The 18,632-nt window shown below is 48.5% G+C and overlaps 1 long non-coding RNA gene and 1 pseudogene across 3 annotated transcripts; one reads left to right on the top strand and one right to left on the bottom strand.

Annotated features, from left to right (window-relative positions):
• The first annotated feature begins 6,706 nt into the window (after nucleotides 1-6,706).
• LOC309380235 lies at nucleotides 6,707-10,393 on the top strand. 2 transcript variants are annotated; one of them, XR_014172751.1, is made up of 3 exons: nucleotides 6,707-6,818; nucleotides 7,128-7,312; nucleotides 9,910-10,393. It is a non-coding gene; the product is annotated as an uncharacterized lncRNA (long non-coding RNA). The 2 variants fall into 2 exon arrangements; XR_014172752.1 differs by lacking the exon at nucleotides 6,707-6,818 and having other exon boundaries at nucleotides 7,055-7,312.
• A 1,028-nt stretch (nucleotides 10,394-11,421) lies between these two features.
• LOC309379946 (tubulin polyglutamylase complex subunit 2-like) lies at nucleotides 11,422-18,232 on the bottom strand (annotated as a pseudogene). Its single transcript, XR_014173341.1, has 4 exons — nucleotides 18,196-18,232; nucleotides 17,879-17,990; nucleotides 16,958-17,118; nucleotides 11,422-14,361 (listed from the first exon to the last, which is right to left on the bottom strand). The product of XR_014173341.1 is annotated as a tubulin polyglutamylase complex subunit 2-like (transcript).
• Nucleotides 18,233-18,632: the final 400 nt, after the last annotated feature.

The following is an 18,632-nucleotide window of genomic DNA, read 5'->3' as shown; positions in this document are numbered from 1 at the left end:
ACAATTGCAGGTCACACTTCTTCTCAGAAGATAGAAGGAGGCCCATCTTTTCCAACTGTACAATTGCAGGATCATGAGGGGCATTTTCAGTTATTGGGCCAGTTTGTCCCTTTGCAATGAATGCAAGGCAGCGGCTGCTTCTTGCATTCTTCTTCTTCTTCTTCTTCTTCTTCTTCTTCTTCTTCTTCTTCTTCTTCTTCTTCTTCTTCTCAGACCTGGGTTCAAGCCCCACTCCCAACAGCCCAGGCTGGTGCCCATTATACCTCTGGGCACCCCTTGCCTGTTTCTCTCAGACACACAGGAGCAGCGAGCCCCCTTTGCCAGTCAAAGGGCCCTGGCTATAGGGCAGCAGAGGCCCCCACTCCATGCAGCTGTGCTGTTGTTTGGGCCCCTTTGGAGCCCTTGACATAAGGACCAAGCCTTCTATGTGCACACATCAAAAAATAACCCATAGATATATAGGGTTATATATAGTGGAGAGCAACCTGGCTGGGGTTGCCCCCTCCTCCTTCTCCAGAGGGTCATGACTTTGGCTAGCCAGGAGGGGCCTGGCATTTCCCGTTGGCCCCACTTGGGCAGCGCAGTGTAGTGGCTGGAGTATTTGGACTAGGGCCTGGGAGAGACCAGGGTTCAAATCCCCCCTCTCGGCCATGAAGCTCATTGGGGGTGACCTGAGGTGGCAGTCACTGCCTCTCAGCCTCACCCACCTCACAGCCTTGTTGTGGAGGATAAAATGGATGGGGGGGGGGGAGACCGTGTCTCCCGCCTTGAGCTCCTTGGAAGAAAAGGTGGGAGACAGGGGCCATAAAGGAATAACTTAGAAAAGTGGAGCCCCTGCCTTTGGGGTGAAAACCATCTAAAATGAGCCTAGTTAAGCCTGTCAAGAGCATTATTTGCCTGAGGTCACAACATTATTATGCAAGATTGGGAAAGGTTATGGAAAATTGACCTAAAATTTACAGATTGTTCTTTGATGAGGGAGAATTATATGAAGATGATGTACAGATGGTATATGACACCAGTGCAGCTAGGGAAAATGTACAAAACTAGCTCAAATATATGTTGGAAGTGTAAGGAAAAGGAGGGGAATTTTTTATCATATGTGGTGGGATTGTAATGCAATTAAATAAATTTAGGAAATGATGTGCAACAACAACGAATTGAAGAAAATGTTCCATCTAACATTTGTCAAAAACCTGAAGCATTTTTGTTAGGGATTGTAGGGAAAGACCTGCCAGGGCACGGTTTGTGGAGGCTGGTGGCTCCCTGGCTCCCATTGTCCTTGCCACCGACTCCCACTCCAAGCAGCCCCAGGGCAGCAGCCAGGGCCTGTCCTCTCCCCTTCCCAGCACCAGGAAGGATGAGCACCAGAAGAGCCCTGCCTGGACCAGACCAGAATATCAATAAATATATCTGTATTAGGATAATAAGCTTAGACACATCTGTATATTAATGTATTAGATTTCTTCCTCTACTTCACTTTCACTTCCTCCATCTTTTTATCCATGAAATTCTTCTAATAAAATTGATTAATTAGGGTGACTGTGTGTATCTTAAAGCTTTTGTGAAACCCCTCCAGGCCTGCTTGAGGTCCCTCCCCCTCGGGTGCATTGGGATGGAGGGGGACCCACGGAGGCAGAGCAGAAACTGTCAGTAGTGGGGGGGGGGGCTGGACTCCCCACGAATGATCCCTGGGTGCCTTGGTCCCAGGACAGGTGCAGAGCAGCACCCAGAGCCCGACTGAGGCTGCTTTTGCAGAGCCCCTGCAAGACTGAAGCGTGCAATGGGAACTGTGCAATGCCTCTGGCTCCTGTTATTAATTAACGTGGACCATTTATAACCGGCTCTTCATCAGGATAGATCTCAGGATGGGGTACAGAACACAAATGACGTCAAAGGGCCCGAGCTCAGAAGGTCCCAGGTTCATCTCCAGGTCCGGCTGTGTTATCAGAATTCTAAAGTCTCAAATATATAAATTAAATGTTCATAAATGTACAAGGCAAACACGTACATAAGTATATAAACCACGTGTCTGAAATAGAAAAGAAGAGAAATCCTGAAGCCATTTTGACTCTCTCAGTGACCTCAAATATTTCTCTGCAGTAAGGGAGGAAAAATTCCCATTGTGTTTTTGCTTACAAATCCTGTCTTAAGGATGTATTTGTGTAAGAATAGGGTGAGCCTGTGACCTGGATCCAAGTGAGGCTTGGTCAAAAGGGTCAGTCGCTTTTCTGTGGCCGTAGCCCCACCCCCGGCCGGCCGTCCATTGTCTTCCCTGCCTGAGGGCAGGTCAAAGGACAACCCAAGCAGGTGGGAAGCACCTGTCCAGGTAAGCCTTCGCTCGGTGCTGCAAACCTCGCCCACCTGTAGGGAAGGGAGGGTGGAAATTGTGTATGAATAGGGTGAACCTGTGACCTGGATTCAGGAACTAAAGTATTTACCATCACAAAAGAATGGCCAGCCTGCTAAGGTGAAGCAATCAGTGACCGGTATCCTGGCAGGCAGGATTTCTCCTGGAGGCCGCCTCTTTCTGTGATGTATGTATGATGTTTTTGGGGTGGTCTTGAGCTACAGGGTGGGCAATTTCAAAAATCTATATAAGGGCTTGTGCACCATTTTTCGGGGTTCTCATCCCTCCAGCGTGTGGTGAGTGGGGACCCTGTTGCAACAGTTCCTTTAATAAAAATCAGGCTTACTAGCCACTTTGCTTCTCAATATTCTCTGCTTGGCCTCTGTTTTTTTTCTCCTACCGATAAGGAACCAACTTAAGGTCTCTATCTGGGCTCTTCTATGCCCATAAGGGAAAGGGAGCAGTTTTTTCTTGTAACAGCTGGGAGAGAGCTCTGCCTGGAGAGCTGCTGCCAGTCAGTGCAGGCAATAGACTGTCCGTAGTCTTGCTTTCTCTCTTCCTAAAACCACGCAGAACACATGTGAGCCCTGAATTTGCCTGGAGCTGCTCCTCTTCTGGGCTCCTCCTCTGACAATGTCCACAAAGGCCTCTTGGGCCCAGTCCAAAGGATGCCAGTCTCAGTGCCCAGCATGTTTCCAAGGGCAGAATGTGCACAGTCATGGCACTGACAGCTCTGACAGGACCCACAACCTCTGAACTTGGAGGGTAAGAAGATAAGAACCACCTGCTGGATCCGGCCAATGCTCCATCTGGTCCAGCCTCCTGGCCCCCGTGAGAACAGGATGCTGGACTCAATGAGCCATTGGCTTCATCCAGCAGGCTCCTCTGAGGCCCTCCAGTTCAAAACAAAGGACCCCTGGACGGTGAAGTCCAGTCAAAGGCAACTATGGAGTTGTGACGCTCATCTTGCTTTTCAGGCTGAAGAAACCGGCGTTTGTCCACAGACAGCTTTCCAGGTCATGTGGCCACCAGGACTAAACCTCTTCTGGCACAATGGAGAACTGTGACAGAAACCAGAGCACATTGAAATGCCGTTTACCTTCCCGCCGGAGTAGTACCTATTTATCTACTTGCACTGGTGTGCTTTTGAACTGTTAGGTTGGCAGGAGCAGGGACCAAGCAACCGGAGTTCACCCCATCGCGGGGATTTGAACCACCAACCTTCTGATTGGCAAGCCCAAGAGGCTCAGTGGTTTAGAGCACAGCACCACCCGCAGCCCCACAACTAATCCCTTCACAGACATCCCTGCCATCAGTTGCAGGCCTGGGGTAAAGAACTTTCCTTTTCTGAAACTCCTGGGTGGTCCTGGTGCAACTCCCGCAGGGCTGTGTGCCAAAGATGCTGCCAAGCAGCCAGCCAGCCACTTGCGCCCCCATCTCCCTGCAGAGCATCTGGGGCTGCGTCTGTTGCAATATTTCCTTCCTTCTTCAATCTGCTTCCTTCTCAGCCCAGATATTTTTGGCCACTTCCCTGTTCCTACCACCGAGGAGGAGTCGGGCATATTGTCCTATAACAACATGTTTCAAGGCTGACGTTCCTGAAGCAGGGTCTCCTCCCTCGACCTCAAGGAATGGAAGCTATTTTGCAGAGTTTGCCCACCAGCTTCCTTTTGACTCCGCTCCTGGTCTCTGCCTCTCCCTTCCTCAGGGCAGCCCAGGCAGGAGAGCTCTGCCACAGCTCCCAAGGGCTCCTGGCCAGCATGGCTCTCCTCTGCCTCCAGCTTCTGAATCCCAGTTGCTGGAAAGCTGCTCTTGGGCTCAACTCCTACTTGTGGGTTTCCCATAAGGGGCATCTGGTTGGCCACTGTGGGAACAGGAGGCTGGACTAGATGGGCGACTGGCCGGACCCAGCAGACTCTCCTTATGTTCTTGCAGCTGCTGCGCCACCAGAGCTTGCAGGAGGGCGTTCTCGTTGGTTGGAGAGTTGCAACAGGGTCTTCTTCCCTTGCAGCAAGAGCTTCCCCTTCAAGAAATGCAATTCTATCCATTTGGGCATAAACCACAGAGCCTCTTGGGCTTGTTCACAAATCCCCGCGACGGGGTGAGCTCCTGTTGCTCTGTCCCAGCTCCTGCCAACCTAGCAGTTTGAAAGCACGCCAAAGTGCAAGTAGATAAATAGGTACCGCTCCGGCGGGAAGGTAAACAGCGTTTCTGTGCGCTGTTCTGGTTCGCCAGAAGCGACTTAGTCATGCTGGCCACATGACCCGGAAGCTGTACACCGGCTCCCTCGGCCAGTAAAGCGAGATGAGCGCCGCAACCCCAGAGTTGGCCACGACTGGACCTAATGGTCAGGGGACCCTTTACTTTTACCTTTAAGAAATGATGGCTTTGAAATTTCTAAATCAAAGCTAGAAAGCAATTTGTTAGAAAATAACACCAAAATCTTATAAAAAATGTATGATTTACGTTTAGAATGGCATACAAAAGATGCAGAAATTAAGGAAGTTATGACTAAATGGGCAATACATATTGGACAAAATATTCAATATGATGCATGGGCAAGGTTATGGAATGTGGGGATGAAGTTTACTGCATGCATGGCAGTGAAAAAAAAATTATGGTAATGGAAATGATGTATAGATGGTATCTGACCCCAACTAAATTAGTAAAAATCTATAGAATGTGAGATAAGAGTTGTTGTCTTCAGCCCCTCTTATTTCCTGATTCCCCGTCACAGGATAGGGCAGGGTACAAAACAAACAAACAATCAGAAAACACACTTGGCCATGAAGTTCACTGGGTGAGTCCTTAGGTGAGGCAGTCAGTCAACCTGGCCTCCCTCACAGGGCTGTTGTGAGGATGAAAACAGGAAAAGATCAGGGAGGTAGGTGACAGTTTCTGCCTCTCAGCCTGGCCTCCCTCACAGGGCTGTTGTGAGAGGGAAGCACCATGCAATGAACAGGAGAGGGAAGAAAGGCTCTTTGTGGCTCCATCCCTTGGTTGTTTCCATGCCAACCAGGGATGCCACCTCCACCTCCCCAGGGTGAGCTTCTCCAGATGCGGCCTGGTGCTGCTGGAGCTGCCACGCTGTGCAGGGCCTCCTCCTCCTCCATCCTCTTCCTCCTCCCTCCTGCATCAGCCCCTGACCACCTGTGCCTGCACACCTGTAAGAGCAGCCAAAGGGAGGAACAGCACCAGGTGAACATCTTTTGCCTCTTCTTGCAACCTGTAGCTCAGAATCCGCACCGTGGTGGCTTTTGGGAAACGCAGTTCTCCCTTTCATACAATTCCTTTCGGTGGCTGGTTTGTAGGGGGGGGGGGATGGAGAGAAGGCACTACGACTCCCAGAAGGCAGTGGGAGAGCTGGCTCCTCCTCCTCCCTTTCTCCCCCCCTCTTCTGAGTCCTCCCCATTGGCCGGCTCCTCCACTATGCAGTCACAAAACGCCGGCTCCTTGGGAGAAAAGCAATGACAAACCTAGACAGCATCTTAAAAAAACAGAGACATCACCTTGCCAACAAAGGTCTGTATAGTAAAAGCTCTGGTTTTCCCAGTAGTGATGTATGGAAGTGAGAGCTGGACCATAAAGAAGGCCGATTGCCGAAGAATTGATGCTTTTGAATTCTGGTGCTGAAGGAGACTCTGGAGAGTCCCATGGACTGCAAGAAGATCCAACCTCTCCATTCGGAAGTAAATCAGCCCTGAGTGCTCACTGGAAGGACAGATCCTGAAGCTGAGGCTCCAAGACTTTGGCCACCTCATGAGAAGAGAAGACTCCCTGGAAAAGACTCGGATGTTGGGAAAGATGGAGGGCGCAAGGAGAAGGGGAGGACAGAGGACGAGATGGTGGGACAGTGTTCTCGAAGGGACCAGCATGAGGGAGGCAGTGGAAGACAGGAGGGCCTGGTGTGCTCTGGTCCAGGGGGTCATGAAGAGGCGGACACGACTAAACAACAGGAAGGGGGAATGGAGATCAGGCACTACGACTCCCAGAAGGCAACGGGAGAGCCGGCTCCTCCTCCTCCTCCTCCTCCTCCTCCTCCTCCTCCCTTTCTCCTCCCCCGCCCGTTCCGAGCCCTCCCCATTGGCCGGCTCCTCCGACTCCGTATCTGGGCCAAGGCCGAGCCCCGTCAGCCAATGGGAGCCGAGAGTCGGGCGCGGGGCGTGGCTGGGCGGAGAGCCGTTGGGCTTGGCGGTTCCTTCAAGATGGCGGCGGGAGGAGGGGCGTCTCTTTACCTCAGGAGGGGCTGGCGGGGCGGAGGCGACGGGGTTCCTGCGCATGGGCAGAGAGCCGCCTCAGGAGCCAGGCACCCCCCCGCCAGCCCGCCTCTCTCTCTCTCTCTCTCTCTCTCTCGCCCTCCTCGACATGGCGGCTTCCCTTCCAAGTCTCCATTCCGGGCGCAGCGGAGACTCGAACTCGGGGCTTCCCGCTTCCCCCGCCAACCCGGAGCCGCCGCAGCTGATTTCAGGTGTTGCTTGTGGTTCCCTTTGGTGGAAGTCGGGGAACTTTGGGGTCTGCCGTCCCGGGGAAGAAGGGCCTGGGTGGGGGGGGGGGGAGAGACGCATCTTGCCTGGCCCTGGAGGCAGTGGAAGACCGGAGGGCCTGGCGTGCTCTGCTCCAGGGGGTCAGAGAGAGTCGGACACGACTAAACAGCAGCTTGATACTCTGGTGCGAAAGGCCTTATAACGCGGCTTGGGCCCTAGCTGGAAGACCTGTTCTTCCTCCAGTATTGAGGTGCGGGATGAGTTGTTGACTATTAGTATCTCTTCCTTTCCAGGGATGTCTGTCCCCTCAACAATCCCATTTATCGTTTCCGAATCCCTGTTTCTGGGGTAAAGGACCTGGAGTGGAATATCGTTCATCTACGTCCGACTGTGATGTGATGCTCGAGTCACTGGCAGACCTGGTTACATTAAAAGACTTGGGTCTAGAGTCAGGCTGGTTACTTATCCAGACCGCATGGTGAGTTCTTTTTGCTGAGTTGCTCTTTGGGTGGCCTTATGCCCAAAGGGGATCCAAATAAACAACAAAATGAACCGGACTCCTTGGCAGGTTTTGAATAAACATTCACAAACTTTTTATTGGTAATAGACAGATAAATTAAGGATCATTACAACTTTATAATATGCAGAGAATAACATGTACTGAAAAACCAGAGAGAGGAGCTGAGGGGAGGGTGGGTATTTCTTTTTGGGGGGAGGGAAAAATGGGGGGGGAGAGAAGGGAGGGTGATGTGTTTTTAATAAATTGTAATGTTGAAATTAATAATTTAAAAAAAATTCAAAAAAACACAAGAAAGAAAAGTTCATCAAAAGTATTTCCAGCAACTGTGGAGGCCAGGGAGAATAAGCTTGAAGGTCTTCCCAATACTGGTGAAGCCGTCCCTATCGCCTGCAGCGGCCTGGACAGAGACTCAGGGGCAGCTGGTTCCCTTCCCTGGTCCAGCACCAGCAGCCAACCACCAGCTGGCTTGACACAAAGCAGCAGTTCCCCGTGGCCAAAAAGATCGGCCCAGAGGATTCCAGTCCAAATTTTTTAACTTAAAAAACGTAAGTACTCCCGCTCACGGTGGCCACATTGGAGTTTCCGATTCATGCAGTGCCAAGCACTCAGGGCCCCTGCATTCGGTCAGAGAGACAGTTAACGGACAATCTGCCAGTCAAAGCTCGCCCTCTCTCCCCCCCTAGGGGGGGGGGGTCACAAGAATAATTACTCTTATATTATCCTTAATTAACTGCACGGTCCCCTGTATGCTATGGCAGTCTGTGCAGGAAAGTGCTTTATGTAAATGTAACACTAGATGGCAATGGTGGGCTTATGGCAAATTCAATATATTCTTTAAAAATCATTTTCACAGCATTTTTATATGTGTCTAGATTCCACCACTCACACAGGGTCAACAGAACTGTTGCCCATCCAAAGATCACAAGGCCTTTTTTGCCTAAATCAATCCCTCAGGTGGAAACAACAAAGAAGTACAAAATATTCTGCAATTTTTTTTTTTAAAAAAGAATTCCAACAATCTGAGGAGCCTTTGCTGTAAGGCTGCAGGGATCTCTACCCATTTACCTGGGAATAAACTCATTGAACTTTAAAGAACTTCTGAGTCAATGTGTATAGGATAGCACTATAAAGGCCTAAAATTTTGAACAAGACTCCAGCTCAGTTTATAGAACATGTGACTCGTAATCTCAGGGTCATGGGTTTGCATTGCAGGGGGTTGGACTGGATGACCCTCAGAGTCCCTTCTGACTCGACAATTCAATGGTAAGCAAAGTATACATGAATATAAAATAAAAATGCTTTTAATGAAAGGGCCTGTGCTGTGCTGTTTTTATTGCAATTATTTGTATGGTAAAATATTTTAATTTGTATGCAGTGGAAGACAGGAGTGCCTGGCATGCTCTGGTCCATGGGGTCATGAAGAGTCAGACATGAATAAATGACTAAACAACAACAACACCACACAGTTTTAATTCTATCAGTGTTTAATTGCTTTTAAATTGTAGATTTCCAAAATAAGCATGTGACCCTCAGATGAAGGGTGTCATAGAAATTTGATAAATTTACTTTACTTTAATAAATATAATATTGCCTTGACCTGCTTGGCTGAAAAATTTCGCACAGCTTTTGGATTCAGCAAAACCCAATGGAGGCCACAGGGAAACTGGGAAGCCACACCTGGCCCATTGTCCCAGGCCAGGTGAGCAAGAGGTCTCCTTTCTACTGACATCATTTCACCCCTGATGCTGCCATAAATAATGTTCATATTGATTGCCACAATTCTTCCTAATAATGATAAATTCATCCTACTCCATATTTCTGGATTCCTTTTTATTCCATTCCAGATTTTTTCATAATTATCTTTATAAATATTAATTGAAATTACTTCTAATGGAGATACAGACCAAAGGGGGGGGCTCTTTTCAAGTTTGTCTAGATCACGGAGCACCAATTGGTGGAACAGTGTGATAGATGGGTTGGAATTAGGTGGAATGAAGGAAGATTTGGGTTTAAACTGCCGTAACAGCTGATCATTAGATCCAATTGAAACAACACACAAACCTAATAGGCTGTATAATAACAACTGCAGAGTCATTTACTAGAAACTACTTCTGATAAAGTCAAAACCAACACTAGGAACGTAACATATTAAAATGAAGCTTATTTGGTGAGTTCTTTTTGCTGAGTTGCTTATGTGGGCCATTTCCTTTCTTGCAGGATGGCTTTCTTTCTTAAAAAGATAAGAAAAAGAAAAATTCATCCAGAGGAGAAGGGGCAGCGGGATGACCAGCAGTCTAGTGTTGCCCAGCCCCTGCTGGCCAAATCCTGCCAGTGCTGGTGAGGGCAGAGATGCAAACAGTGGCCCAAAATAACAAAGTAGAGTCGGTAGTACTGCCAGGGTTGGTACAGCAGCAAGCAAGACTCAAGACAGAGTCATTTACTATAAACTACTTTTGATAAGGTCAAAACCAACACTAGGGACATAACATATTAAAATGTAGCTTACTTGGTGAGTTCTTTTTGCTGAGTTGCTCTTCTGATGTCCTTTCCTGCAGGATGGCTTTTTTTCTAAAATATATATATATATATATCTACCCATCATACGAGGAAGAGGCCCCTGCAGGCAGTATGCTGCCAGCATTGGTGAGGCCAGAGATGCGAACAGTGGTCCGAAATAATAAGGTAGCGCTGGTAGTCTTCCCAGAGTTTGGAAAAAAGAACAAAATTTATCCAGTGGAGCAGGATGAAGAGGAGGCCCCTGCTGGCAATATCCTGTCAGTGCTGGTGAGGCCAGAGATGCAAACAGTGGCCCAAAATAACAAAGTAGAACCCGTAGTCCTGCCAGGGTTGGTGCAGCAGCAGGCGAGACTCAAGGCTGTATAATAACAATTGCAGAGTCGTTTACTAGAAACTACTTCTGATAAGGTCAAAACCAACACTGTGTATTAAATATCTTATTTGGTGAGTTCTTTTTGCTGAGTTGCTCTTCTGATGTCCTTTCTTGCAGGATGGCTTTTTTTCTGAAGAAAAAAAACAAAATCTACCCATCATACGAGGATGAGGCCTCTGCAGGCAGTATGCTGCCAGTATTGGTGAGGCCAGAGATGCGAACAGTGGCCCAAAATAATAAGGTAGAGCCAGTAGTCTTCCCAGAGTTTGGAAAAAAGAACAAAATTTATCCAGTGGAGCAGGATGAAGAGGAGGCCCCTGATGGCAATATCCTGCCAGTGTTGGTGAGGCCAGAGATGCGAACAGTGGCCCAAAATAATAAGGCAGAGCTGGTAGTCTTCTCAGTGTTTGGAAAAAAGAACAAAATTGCAGCAGTGGGATGAGCCAGAGGCCCAGCAGTCTAGTTACCAACCCAGTGTTGCCCAGGCCCCTGCTGGCCAAGTAACTTCCCAACTCCTGCTGGTGCTTGTGAGGCCACAGATGCATGCAGAGGTCCAGAGGAACAAGGTCCAGCCAATTGTTCTCCCGGATTTAAAAATACAGCACCTAATATACACAACACCAGCAATACAGATAACAGCAACACTTACAACTGCAAACCCAAACCTGGAATTACACAAAACAATTTAGGTCTAGTTCAGTGTTTAAACCTTTGGGGTGTTAGGATTTAAAAAAGGGAAATCAACCTGGCTTCTTGCTGATGTAACAGTTTGACAAAGTCCCTCCTCATCCCAGGTTTCTTCTGACTGACCCATAAAACTGTATAAGGCAAGTCTGTGTCAGCAGGATTGTGCTTCACAAAGTGATCCACCATGGGAGCCTCCATCACTTTGTTTCTAATATGGGAGCGATGCTCCCCAACACGGGCGCTGACAGAGCGTACAGTGGAACTAATATGAAACAAGTTAGAGGGACATTGTATTACAGACACTCCATCTCTGGTTTGGCAAGTGCTCAGATTGTGAAGGGTGAATCTAAAGCCCAAGTTGGCACCTTAAATTTCTTTTGCCTGTAATGTGAGAGTGCAAGACAAATATCTGCTGCGTCTATAATGACCCACCACCGAGGAACTGGTGGGTGTGGGAACCAGTATCAGATCAGTATGAACTAAAAAAATCTTTGACAGAGAAAGGTGTTTTTTAAGGCCAATGAGAGGAAAATCAGCACAGCCTTGAATGTTCCTCAGTGAATGCCAGTGTTTCCTGAGGATCCTGATAATCAAATCAGAATGATTAGAGAATTCTCAGGAGCCTGTAATGCGTTCCCTGGACTGAGTACGATGAATGGGGAGAAATAGTGAAGGGTGTTCCTCAGCCAGAGACCTGCTTCTTGCCTGAGAAATGACACGCTCTGGGTACCCCCTAGCTGACAGGGAATTAGAAAGTGTTTTGGCCGCAGTGAAAAAAATCACTATTCAGTGAGGAATTCCTCTTGATCCTCAACAATTGTCCTTAAGATGCTTAGGATGAAAAGAAGAGTAGTGAAGTAAGGAGTTACAGTCAGTGGGTTTATGAAAGGGTTTAACACCTAAGTACCCGTCATGTTTCACCACTTCCACATCTAAAAACTTACAAAGGTTGGTGCTGTGTTGTCCTGAAAAGGAGAGAGAGGGTGTATGGAGTTAATTCAGGTGACAAACTGTAAAAAGTCATGTTCATTGCTGAACAAAAAAAACCAACAGATCATCTTATATACCTGCAATAATGCAGCAGAGACTCAGAATATGGATTGTTATTCAATACGTGTGTTTTCCCAAATGAAATCATAAAGATGTTGGTCACAAAAGGGGCTAAAAGAGAGCCCATGACTACACCTTGATTGAAAATAAAAGTGATCTAAAAAAACAAAAGTATTTCCCTCAAAAACCTGTATCTAATAAATCTAGGGAAGAAAACAAGAGGGCAGATGCGGATCCTGCCTGGATTCCCACAATTGTTGAATAAGATGGCGTCTTTCTTCCAGAGGAATATTAGTGTACAGTGAAGCCACACCCAAAGAAGCAAAAATAGTGGCTTCAGGTATTTGCAGCTGTTCAACCTGTTGGATGAAATGTGCTGTATCTTGAATATCTGGCAGGGTGTCTTTAGCATATTTTGGTAAGAACGAGTCTTAAGTATTTAGCAACGGGCTCCAAGACGGACCCAGAGCCCGAAACTCTGGGTCTGCCCAGGGGGGAGGAGTGTCAATAATCTTATGTATTTTAAGCAGACAATAGAAAACCGGGATGTGGGGATAAGGTGGAATGTTTAGGAAGTCCATTGTGCCTGCATGTTGGAGTGCTGTTTGGAGAAGTGTGCTCTTGAGCCTGTAGAGTCTTTCGCGGTGTTCAGGGAAAACAGAGTCGGAAAGTTGGCCTTGGCCTCATCTAGATAATCTTGTCTATTCATAATTACAATGGCCCCACCCTTGTCAGCTTGTTTTATAATGATATTAGTATCTTTGGACAAGTCATTCAAACAGTTACATTGAGACTCAGTTAAATCCTTTCCACTGACATCATTTCACCATGTTGTCATAGTGCTGTGACCTCATGTCTCCAGGGGCTTGGGGGCCCTTAGAAACGCTGGTACACAGCGACCTTCCGAGAGAGTGTGTCCCCCCCCCCAAGTCAGTGTGATATATTTAGTTTTAATTTGGCATTTGTGTTCCCTTTTAATAATAATAATAAATTTTTATTTGTATCCCACCCTCCCCAGCTTAGGCCGGGCTCAGAGTAGCTAACATCATAAAAACAACACAATATGCATAAAAACAGACACCAATTAATTAAAATACACTAGCGTTGCTAGTGGCCCCCCAAGCCCCTTGAGAAACGAGATCACATTATTTATGGCAACATCAGAGGTGAAATGATGTTAGTAGAAAGGAGACCTCTTGCTCACCTGGCCTGGGACAATGGGCCAGGTGTGTGCAGGTGTGGCCTCCCAGTTTCCCTGCGGCCTCCACTGGGTTTTGCTGAATCCAAAAGCTGTGTGAGATTTTTTGGCTGATATTTAACAAAACAATGCCCCCCAGACATGTAAAATACAATTGCTCAGGTTAAAAGTCTAACCCTCGGATACCCGACATTTCCCTGCTGTGAGCTGCATCAAATGCTAATACCTTTAGGTTGCGGATCAGCCTTGGTCCCTGCTATGTCTTTGTGAAATGAATTTCTTTCACCCTCAATTTATGAATTAATTACAAGTGCTTATATACCACTTTTTATCTACAACATTCAAAATATAGTTATTTAAAAGAACTGTTTTTCTCCCCCAACCCTCTTTTTAGGTTTGTGTGGTAGAATTCCAAAGTGCCTTCAGAGACGAACAATAGAATTAATGACAACAAAAGCCTACGGAATCTTGTCCACTCTTCCACCTGGCTTGCAGGGGGAGGGGGCTGACAGGCCCTAGAAAGGACTGCTGCTACTGCCGCTGCCACCCAGGACTGCCTGCCGGGAGCCTGAGGGCCCTGCCCTGCCTCTCTCCACCTGGCTGGGGGGGGGGGGCTGACAGGCTTCACAAGGACTGCAGCTGCTACTTGGCAGAGAGGGCTCTTCTTTTTAATAGTTTTTAAATTATATTTTATCTGGTGTTTTAAATTGTGCTTTATGGGTATGTTCTTTTGTTTGTTTGTGTGTTTCTCTGTTGGGGGTGGGCGGGTGTTGGGTTGTGGATAGGTATAGTTCTGTTCTTAGGGGGAGAGGGTCAGGGCTGCCTGAGTGTGGCCCCCAGCCAAGAGAATGGCTGGGGTATGTTCCACGGTGTGTGTGTGTGTGTCCTGGGACATCCGATCTCAGTGATCACAGGCAGCAGGAGTTATGCTAAGTCCAGACCATGTCATTACTGAGGAGGCAGTTTTAGTCGTTGTTTGAAGACTATCCCTGCCTCCAGGTCTGGTCTTGACCAGAAGGATACTGGAATCAGCAAGGGAGACCCACATGACTTTAAGGTTTCTGGTTTCTGTGCAATGTCAGGAAGACCTTGTTTGGGTCCAGCTTGTTCATGAAGGATTCGGCCTCTTCAGAGAGCTGATCGGTGTTGACAGTGGATGGGCTTGTACATGTTGAACCTTTGCTGGAAAAGGGAAAGGGAAAGTGAGGAGCAGCAAAGGGCACTCCCTGCAGGGCAGGCATGCGATTTTCATCTCAAAAAGGATGTTGGGAAAAGTTCAGAAAAAGGCAACCAAAATTATCAAGGGGGTGGAGCGAATCCCCTATGAAGGAAGGTGGCTGAGGTTAGGACTTTTTGGTCAGGAGAAAAGGTAAGCAAGAGGCAGCACGATAGATATTCATGAAGTTTGGCATGGCACAGAGGAAGTAGAGGGAGTCTCTTTTTGGGAGATGCAGGACAGGTAAAAGAAAGGTAAACCAGGGAACTCGGAGGATCCCAAACAGGCATGGCAAACTACAACTAATCCAGAATGCGGCAGCTAGACTGGTGACGGGGCGGCCGCCAAGACCATATAACTCCGGTCATGAAAGACCTACATTGGCTCCCAGTACATCAAAGTGTTGGTGCTGACCTTGAAAGCCCTATATGTCCTTGGCCCAGTATACCTGAAGGAGCGTCTCCACCGCCATCGTTCTGCCCGGACACTGAGGTCCAGCGCCGAGGGCCTTCTGGCGAGAGGTTACAGGGAACAAGGCTGAGGGCCTTCTCAGTAGTGGCACCCGCCCTGTGGAACACCCTTCCAGCAGATGTCAAAGCAATAAACAACTGACATTCAGAAGACATCTTAAGGCAGCCCTGTTCAGTTTTTAACATGTGATATTTTAGTGTATTTTTGGTTTCTATGGAAGCCGCCCAGAGTGGCTGGGGAGGCCCAGCCAGATCGGCGGGGTATAAATAAATTATTATTATTATTATTATTATTATTATTATTATTATTATTATGGCTCGGGAATGCAAAGGCCATCCTGACACAGAGGACTTTAGGCTCCTAGCCCTGTCTGTCAAATCATCCGTCTGATAACTATCAAAATTGGCGATAAAAATAATGCTGCACACGGCAGAGAAGGAAGGTGGGCGATGGAAGGGTGGAGGGTGTCTCCAGGCCTGGCTCCTGGCTTGTTATCTGCAGGCCGTGGGACCAGAGGCCTCGGACAGGAATCCCACTAGATGGGCTCAAGGACAGAAGGGGGTCTGCTTGGGATAGAGCAGATCTCCAATCCCTGGATGACCTGATAATTAATTATTATTATTATTATTATTACTACTACTACTACCCTTTGTGAGGCTTTCTTGGCAGAGCTGCAGAAGATATCACACCACAGCATGGTAATATCCTATGCTCATGTTGTTTGGTGTATTTGAGGGAAGAATCGTGCTTCAGTGTCAGAGTGTGTGCGTTGGATGCAGAGTTCAATCCCTGGGGGTCTCCAAGTGGGGCTGAGAACAGCTGCTGCCCCCAAATCCCGGAGTCAGTGTCCAAATGCCTCTCTGGGAAAGTGGAAGTGATGCAGAACAGAGCAAGGGAATGGAAGAACTTCAGCCCTGGGTCAAAAGGATGAGTTCAGAAGCAAGAATATTTATGTTGCATGCAAATCCCCACTGGTATCTCCAAGGAGGGCTGGGAGAGACCCCCACCATGCCACCTGAAGCCCTGGAGAGCAGCAGCTAGTCAGTGTAGAGGTGGTGTGGCATAATAATAATAATAATAATAATAATAATAATAATAATAATAATTTATTATTTATACCTCGTCCATCTGGCTGGGTTTTCTCAGCCACTCTGGACGGCTTCCAACAGAATATTAAAATACTATAGCCTATTAAACATTAAAAGCTTCCCTAAACAGGGCTGCCTTCTAAAAGTGTGGTAGTTGTTTTTCTCTTTGACATCTGGTGGGAGGGCGTTCCACAGGGCGGGTGCCACCACCGAGAAGGCCCTCTGCCTTGTTCCCTGCAACTTGGCTTCTCGCAGCGAGGGAACCGCCAGAAGGCCCTCAGAGCTGGACCTCAGTGTCCAGGCAGAACGATGGGGGTGGAGATGCTCCTTCAGGTATACTGGGCCAAGGCCATTTAGGGCTTTAAAGGTCAGCACCAACACTTTGAACTGTGCTTGGAAACGTACTGGGAGTCAATGTATGTCTTTCAAGACCGGTGTTATAAGGTCTTGGAGACCGCTCCCAGTCCCCAGGCATTCTGGACTAGTTGTAGTTTCCGGGTCACCTTCAAAGGTAGCCCCACGTAGAGCGCATGGCAGTAGTCCAAGAGGGAGATAACTAGAGCATGCACCACTCTGGTGAGACAGTCCGCGGGCAGGGAGGGTCTCAGCCTGTGTACCAGATGGAGCTGATAAACAGCTGCCCTGGACACAGAATGGACCTGTGCCTCCATGGACAGCTGTGAGTTCAAAATGACTTCCAGGCTGCGCACCTGGACCTTCAGGGGCACAGTTACTCCATTCAGGACCAGGGAGTCCTCACACGTACAGTTTCTCAAACTTGGATCCAGACAACAGGTGGGGACCCAAGTTTGATACACACTTGATTAGAATGTCGGTCTAGGGCCTGGGAGGCTGGGGTTCAAATTCCCATTTGGCCATGAAGCTCACTGGGTGACCTTGGGCCAATCACAGCCTGACCTCCTTCGCAGGGCTTTTGTGAAGGCAGAATGGGGAGGAGCAGCAGACCCTAGAAAAAGGGATGGGCCATTTGTCGTTCTCTCACCTTTGCCTGGGGGCTGATGCCATAGCTGGTGAAGGCATACTGCCAATGTGGCAGTCCCAGGTGGGTGATCAGGAGCCAGTAGTAAGCAGTGAAGGTTTTGGTGAGGAAATGCCAGTAGAGAGCTCAGTCCAGAAGCCAGATCTCAGAATCCGGGGTGACACCTGGAAGAGAGAAGAGAGACTATTAGGCCACAGGATGAGAAGAATGGACCACCCCACCTTTCAAGGGGGTTTAATAAGGAACTCTGAGGCCTAGGGAAGACGAACTGGGCCTCGGTGCTTTCTACAAAGGATAAAGGCATTTCCAAGGGAAACTGATCCTCTGAGGCCCTTCTTCAGGTGCCTCCTCCACAAGAGGTCCGGAGGGTGGCCACACGAGAACAGGCCTTTTCTGCAGTGACTCCCTGTTTGTGAAAGGCCCTCACCAGGAAGGCTCACCTGGCACCTTCACTACCTATCTTTAGGCGCCAAGTGAAAACGTTCCTTTTCAACCAAGCCTTTGGCTGAGTGATCTCAGATACCTTTCTAAATGTGCTGGGTGAGGGGGATGCTTGCTTTTCTTCTCATTTTCCTTATGCATATATATAGATATAGTAATTTTATGTGGTGAACTGCCCTGAGATCTGTGGATGAAGGGCGGTATACAAATTTTAATAATAATATTAACAACAACAACAACAACAACAAAGCATAGCTTGCTTCAGGAAAACTTCATCACAGGCCATCATAGATGACAGCCTTTGTCAACCTGGTTCCCTCCAGATGTTCTGGACTACAAAGCCCATCACTCTCAGCCAGCACAACTGTATGGTGCTAGGAACAGTAGTCCAAAACATCTCCCACAAAGACAAAAGCTAACGGGTTTGCAGATGGGGTTGATTGGTTAAGACAGCTCTTGGGCTGCTGGTATCACACAACATACCTGGCTGTGTTCTTGTACACAAGGCAGACCTTCCCATTCCCTCTGCACAGGTCCAGCTCAAACACCAGGCTCCGTGAGTCCAAGTGAGGTTTCTCCGGCTGACCCCCCCATTACCTTTGAGGAGAAAGAAAAGGCTGAGCGAGGCAGACAGGCATTCCCGTCGGGTGTAGGGCAAGAATACTCAAACCAAGCAGAGCTTGGGAAGCTGGCATCAATGGGGCTTGTGTATAAGGTCACAGAAACTTGGTGGGGTAGCAGGTGGGGCAGAGAGGAGGACCAAGGTCGCCCATGGACAAAGGGGTGAGGTGGGGCAGTACCTCCTTCATTGTCGGTGTCCTCCAAGTCAGCCAGCATGGGGGCATTGGGCAAGACGGGCTACGCTCTGACTCGGTTTAGCTAGGAGATGCTGTTGATGGTCATGGAGCCAAGAGGCATTGGGTTGTCTGGAAGAAAGGCAGCGGGTAAGGGAGGGTCTCATCCTGCGTTCCAGATGGAGCTGGGAGACAACTGCCCTGGACACAGAACGGACCTGCGCCTCCATGGACAGCTGTGAGTCCAGAATGACTCCCAGGCTGCGCACCTGGTCCTTCAGGGGCTCAGTGACCCCAGTCAGGACCAGGGAATCCCCCACACCTCCCCGCCTCCTGTCCCCCAAAAACAGTCCTTCTGTCTTGTCAGGATCCATCCTCCAGCCACTCTTCCAGACACTCACACGGGACTTTTCCAGGGTCCCCAGCTCTGGGGTCACTTGGGG

The sequence above is a fragment of the Podarcis melisellensis genome (assembly GCF_964234715.1).
Source record: "Podarcis melisellensis genome assembly, chromosome: 11".
Classification (NCBI taxonomy): Eukaryota; Metazoa; Chordata; class Lepidosauria; order Squamata; family Lacertidae; genus Podarcis; species Podarcis melisellensis.
Note: the sequence above shows the minus strand (reverse complement) of the source record. Positions and strands in the feature narration are given on the sequence as shown.